Genomic DNA, 6,441 nt, shown 5'->3' on the forward strand with positions numbered 1-6,441 from the left:
TACAGAATCGCCTCATAATATTAGTTGCTTTAATAATTTCATACTTTACTATCCGATCGTAAGAGTTAAAAAATAGGAGTAACACCACTGTAACCTTTGTATTTGAAGAGCTTTTTGCATTTTTCTTAGATCAGAAGAAATAGGAGTAAATTAATGAAATTATGTTGTAAACCATATATTTATATATATATATATATACAAATAAAATTTTTTCATATACAAAAATAAATAAAATGGCGTCGATATGGCCCCTGCACTGAGACTTGTTTCACTCTAAGACCTCCATTTGAACTTACAGGACGGGGAAAAAATATTTTAATTTAAGTCGGTCTATATAAAGAATGTCGTATAGATTTTGAATAAAAAAGTACAAATTTGACTACGAATTTCGGCTTGAAATTTCAAGCGAAAATGTGGAAAATTCTTCGAGTTATACTGCGTGCCAATTTTAAGAAACTGTGAGATTTCTCTAATAACCCAAAAAAAGATGCGTCCAAATTTCAATTAAGTGACTTTTTTTGAGATTTTTCCAATCTTCTATAAAATCTGATATAAATCTTCATATTTCTTCGCAATCCAGTTTGTGAATATGAAACCTCTTGTAAGTAAAATATTTTAAATAAATTGAATTTATTATTTTCGTCTTGGTAGATATTCTATAATAACCTAAAAATGCGTGCAAATTTTAATTTAATGGCTATTAACCTATAAAAGACGACATAACTAAGGCGATACCAACAGATTACTTTATATTTCTTTAAAATCCACTTTGTGAATATGAAATTATTTGTAAGTGAAATGTTCTAAAAGCCAATATTGTGTTAAAATTGCTATTTTACTTTCCAAAGATTCTGCTCGCTTTGTGCCTAACTTATCTCGCTGTTCCTTTGTTTCCATTTAGAGGAAATAATATAGACGGTATGCGGCCATATCCACCTCCAGGACGTGAATTAGAGGAAGGCCAATGATAAAAAATGAAACAAGTTTCCAAGTTTTAAAATATTTGCAATTATGAATTCATTTTGGCTATGCTTAATTTATTTTTTTATACTTAAAGGGTAGAAAGTTATTATAACTTGGTGGCTACTGGGAATGTATGTAAAAGACAGAAGAAGGCATCTCGGACCCCTTAAAGTATATATATATTCTTGATCACCGCCAACAGCCGTCTGTCCGTCTGTCTGTCTGTTCGTATCAAACATTGTATCTCAGAGACTATAAGAGATAGCGCTATAATAACACTTGTTATGTTTGCATGCAGATCAAGTTTATTTTAAATATTTGCCACGCCCACTTCTGCCTCCGCAAATGGACAAAAATTTAATAACAAGCGATTTTTGGTACATATTTGGTACATATTATATATAGTACATAACTATATATATCTACAATTTTTTCAATCCTAAATGGATTCCTTAAAATTTATTTCCGATCAGATTGAAAAATTGTTGAAGTTATCTTACTTGCTTTGGATGACAATTTGGTATTTTTTGCACACAGTGATATTTTTTGAATGTATGTCAATATACCAAATGTAGCCTTTAGTATATTTTTTTTTTAGTATTTTTGATGAATATTAAATGTTACACCACACTATGTGAAGCAGAGTCAAACACACTCGACTGTAGCTATCTTACTTATTTAATATTTTCTCAATCTTATTATTTATTATTTTTGTTAATACGATCAGATTATGATACAAAATTGATTCGTCTATTGTTAGTTGAGTTTTCTCTCTATGCTATTTAAAACAGAAAACTTTTTTACAACCAATTATACAAAAAGAAAATACAAGATGTGTTTTTCCAGTTTTTTAAACTCAAAACCAAATTGTTGGTTATCCTCACACAATGATATATAAATTTGCCATTAAATAAAACTTTATTATTATGTTAAATTTGTTGTCGTCTAATTACGCTAAAACTTTAATGCACTTAAGAACATAATGGGAAAATTAGCAAAACGCAACGTTGCTCAACAAAGAAAAAATAAAAAAACGAGAATGTGAAAAATTAGTTTTTCTCTAAGTAGACGAAAAGTGACTCTGACCGAGCATTATATAAACTTTGACTTGGCACAAGGTATGAGTAGAGATACTTCTATATATGTATATATAAAGAAAGGTATATAAACTTATGCCAGTGGTAAAGGATGCGATGCCATTTTCAAGTTTTCTTCATTGCCTTTTGCATGCAGCATGAAAATTTCATTTAGTTTCTTTGGCAAAAATACAAAAAAAAAACGAAGAAAACAGAAAGAGAAAAACTTTTGTCGTTGAAGCTGCTTTCTGGTTTTGCCTTTAAATTTGTCTGGCTTTCTTGTCGAGTTGTCCTTATTGTTGTTGTTGTTGTTGCTGCTGCTGCGTTTGGGGTCCTTTACATGGAGCAAAGCGTTGCAATACCCGGACAGAAAGTTTGTCTGCATTTCGGGGGCAAGCTTCTTGTGCAAAGAGGAAACTTTTGCGTTTCTTCTGCTGCTGCTTTTTGTCATATTAACAGCAGCCGTCGCGTTGTCGCCGTGGGTTGAGCGACAATTGGCAGTGGCAAAAGAAAGGGCAGCAAAAGCGTAAAAGGTAAAGAGAAAGTTGCTAGAGAAGTGGGTGGCCTGTTACTATTTGCTTTTGTCAGCTTTATTGCAATGTTCGTTCTTCATTTTGCTGTTTGTCACTTCATCAAATCGGGAGGAAAACTAGAATCGATGCTGGGCATTAGTGATATTTCAAATATGATGCAGCATTGATGCATCGATGTTTAAAGCCACAAGAGCATTAAGTTGGCCCCGGAAATCGCAACAACCGTGCCACATGCCACATGCCCCATCAGTCTGCAACGAGTTGTGTGTAGTTGCAAAGTCATGAGCTGGCTGCAATTTTTGCCACGGGCAGCGCACTTAGCTGCTGTTGCTGCTGAGTGCATTGGCGTCTGTTGTCCTTGCCACACACAGAGAGAAAGACAGGGAGGGAAAGAGAGAGAGAAATAGAGAAAGAGTGTGTTATATATAAATATATATAGTCGAAGCTGTAGACAACTTCCTTGCTTCTGTTCATCCCAAGAAGATTCCTTTCTTTGTTGTTGTTGCTCTGGCATGTGAATGTACTTCAAGCGTTTCCGGTGCACATTACGATGACGATGACGACGTCGCCATTGTTGCCACACACACACACACACACACATTCGCTCTCTCTTTCACACACACACATACATACACACATATTCATGCAGAGTTCACATAGCAGCAGAGTCAAGAGGAGCATGAAGGAAAAAAAAACGAGTAAAAAATATTATCAATTTAATTTTGTAACTCAACTTCCGCTTCATGCTGCAAACTGACACGCCCACAACGCCCCCTCCTCCTTCTCTCCCAATTCCCACTCCTTGCGTTTCTGCTGAGTTGAACTGTTTCTCTTGCACTCGCTTTTCTCGCATTTTCCGCCATGCACAATGTTGACACTAGAGCGCTGCCTTTTTGCTTGCTTCAATTTCTCTTCCCTCTCGCCTCATTTTCCTCCCCTTATACCCCCCTTCCCCCCTTCCACTGTCAACTCACCCGCTTACATAAGCCTCGAGTGTGTCTATGTGTGTGAGTGTGAAATTCGTTGCATTTCTTGCCACGCGCTGCAACGTATACGCAATATGCGAAAATTACGTATACGCCGTGCTGGCAAATATGCTTTTTTTCTTCGCTTCATTCTCATTTTTTTTCGCTCGCTTTTCTTTTCGTCTATTTCATTTTCGTTCTTTTTTTCGCCTTCTTGCTGTTTTTCTTTCATGGCAGAGCGTCTATTAAAAATGCATGGAACGATTGCAGCTAGCAAGGCGAAGTAAGGCGCATTTGTTTGCCTGTCTCACAGCGACTGGCAACTGAAATGAAAAGATATTTGTACTCCTTCTACGTGTGTGTGCTTGTGTGTAAGTATGTGTTTGTGTGTTTTACTCAGCCAAGTTGGCAGCTCACTTATGACTAATCTTGAATAATATGAGCGTCCATGTTCCGACTTCAATATTTATTATTTGCCATGCATAAAAACATTATCCGGAATATTATTGACACTTTTTTCCAATATTTAATCATAAATTATTTCTGCTTGCATTTTAAAAACAATTTAACATGATAACAAAATAAATTAAAATTTCATATAATTCACAAGTGAAAACTAATTAATTATTACTATTTTTTTTATTATTTATGCATCTAACTTAAATCCAAGAAATAATGGAATTGTTGATGGTATTGATTATAAATGAAATTTAAAATAATTGTGTCTGATTGAAACATGATTTATATTCGAACAACTATTTACCATTTTTTAAACAACACTTTAATTGTTATTCATCTCACATCACTTCTTTAAAATCATTCAAAGTATATTTCAAATTAAAAATATTTATTTATTATTCATATTCTCATTTATACAATTGAAGTTCAATTAACTTATGAAAATTGAAATTTAATGGAATAAGTTAGCAAAAATATGCAGAACATTATGTTTGCTGTATTTTTTTTATTTTAAAGTAACACTAATACATTTTTCTCTATCAATCTCTTCTTTTGTATTCAATATTTGCTTAGCAGAATGAAAAGAACTTGAACATTTCGAGGGACATACAAAAATATATAATCATTATGTTTTGCATTAATATCGTCGCTTTAACCACCTTGGCAACCTTTTTTGGACGAACTCTGCTTTAATTTCTGATATAAATTATACTTGCATTTACTAGCATTTGTCGTTTTCATTAGCTATTCTTTGCTGACAAATTTTATTTGAACCTTTTATAATGTATAAAAAAATATATGTTTTAAGGTTGAATTTGAAATTAATAAAATGTATTCATATGTATTATTAATATTATCAAAACATTTCAAATTAAAATACTTAGTGGAAAATCCATTTAATGTTATATAAATCCTCTTATATAATTCATAATGCCTTAGCTTTCTAACGTACTGAGACGAATGCTTTAGACGTAAAATTGCCAATTAAAAACTAAATGGAACAAATTGGCGTATAAAATTAGAGATGGTATATAAAAGTGGAAAGAATTCAAACAAAGTCAGTCAGCAGTTTTTTGCAGTCAACATCTAAATATGAAACTATTCGTAAGTTCGACTATTGAGTGTTTTAAAATATTCAAACTAAAGGAATTCTTTTATTTCCAGGCAATCTTGGTCACTTTGTGCATTATTGGCGCCGCTTTTGCCAACAAGGGAGCAGCTAACGATGATGTTAATGCCAACGACGATGCTGATGACAATTAATTAATACAAATTATACATTGTTTTGGGATATATAAATATGATGTAAATATGCAAACTATTTTATGATTTTTGTAAGGGAAAGTGTTGTACAACATTGAAAGAATGAAGGATAGATAGAAGGACATTATTAAATCAACTCCGCTGTGGCTGCTGATCAAAAGAATATGGCATCATTATGATATGCATTTATGGCTCCGCCTTGGCCAAGTTTTTTGCAGTTCAGCCCCAGTTTTAGACTGTACTTAAATTTCCCAAGCGTTTTATGGCATTCATCGTTGGGCGTTGATGCTGGCGCACTTCAAAAGTCGCTGGAGCAGAGACAAGTTTCATTTTTCATTTATGGCGCTGGGCACAAATTTTACTGCTGCAATTTGAACATTTCGCTATTTCAGGCGTTATAGCGTTTTCTCTTGGTTTCGTTTCGTTTCGTTTCGTTTCGGTTTTATGTGCTCTCCAGGTGGAAGCTGTCCAACAACAATAACAACAACAACAACGAGGATAACTCTAGGAACAACAACGACAACGACAACTAGAGCAACAACAATGGAAAACTGCGGCGCACGCAACGACATCAACGCAAGATTTTTAAAACCCACCGCATAAAACATCAGCTCGCAGAAACTGCTGCCAAGCTACCCCCTACCTCCTACTTCTTCCCTCTTTTATTCTTACTCTTCCCTTCCCATTCCTTCACTCTCTTTGCAACGCATCCCAATTGCCGCCTCTTTCCCCTTGGCTTCTGTTTCTGAGTCTCTACTTTACGAGCACTGAATACGAAATGTGTTTTTTTGGGCGCACAGACGACGCTGCGACTTCCCCCCCACACCCCTAGCTGTCATCCCCCCATCCCCTTCTTCTCCTCTCTCCACTCTTCCTCTCACCGTTTGGCTTGGCTTTTGGCGAACTTCGTTTTGCCGCGTGAAATTGCCACTTGCTATACGCGCTTCTCGCCTGTTCAACTTGGCCTCCGTCACCGCGTCGACGTCGGCAAAAAGGGCGCAGTTTGTTAACGCCGCCACAGGCACACCTCCTCCTGACTCCCCTCCCCTTGCAACATACCTCCTCACTTCCCCCAGCGACTGGCATATAAAGTTTATTTCATTTTCGCGCACGTTGCGTTCGCGTTCAAGTTGTTGTTGTTGTCGTTGTTGCTGCCGCTGTCATTGCACCTCATACTCCTCC

The 6,441-nt window shown here is 35.5% G+C and overlaps 3 long non-coding RNA genes across 3 annotated transcripts; 2 read left to right on the forward strand and 1 right to left on the reverse strand.

Annotated features, from left to right (window-relative positions):
• Positions 1-31: 31 nt before the first annotated feature.
• LOC133844777 (uncharacterized) lies at positions 32-1,020 on the forward strand. Its single transcript, XR_009894631.1, has 3 exons — positions 32-58; positions 652-789; positions 849-1,020. It is a non-coding gene; the product is annotated as an uncharacterized LOC133844777 (long non-coding RNA).
• An 807-nt stretch (positions 1,021-1,827) lies between these two features.
• Positions 1,828-3,951, reverse strand: LOC133845431 (uncharacterized). Its single transcript, XR_009894770.1, has 3 exons — positions 3,934-3,951; positions 3,547-3,860; positions 1,828-3,182 (listed from the first exon to the last, which is right to left on the reverse strand). It is a non-coding gene; the product is annotated as an uncharacterized LOC133845431 (long non-coding RNA).
• A 945-nt stretch (positions 3,952-4,896) lies between these two features.
• Positions 4,897-5,317, forward strand: LOC133843927 (uncharacterized). Its single transcript, XR_009894554.1, has 2 exons — positions 4,897-5,100; positions 5,161-5,317. It is a non-coding gene; the product is annotated as an uncharacterized LOC133843927 (long non-coding RNA).
• The last annotated feature ends 1,124 nt before the right edge of the window (positions 5,318-6,441 follow it).

This window comes from Drosophila sulfurigaster, chromosome 3, assembly GCF_023558435.1.
Source record: "Drosophila sulfurigaster albostrigata strain 15112-1811.04 chromosome 3, ASM2355843v2, whole genome shotgun sequence".
NCBI classification, from domain to species: domain Eukaryota; kingdom Metazoa; phylum Arthropoda; class Insecta; order Diptera; family Drosophilidae; genus Drosophila; species Drosophila sulfurigaster.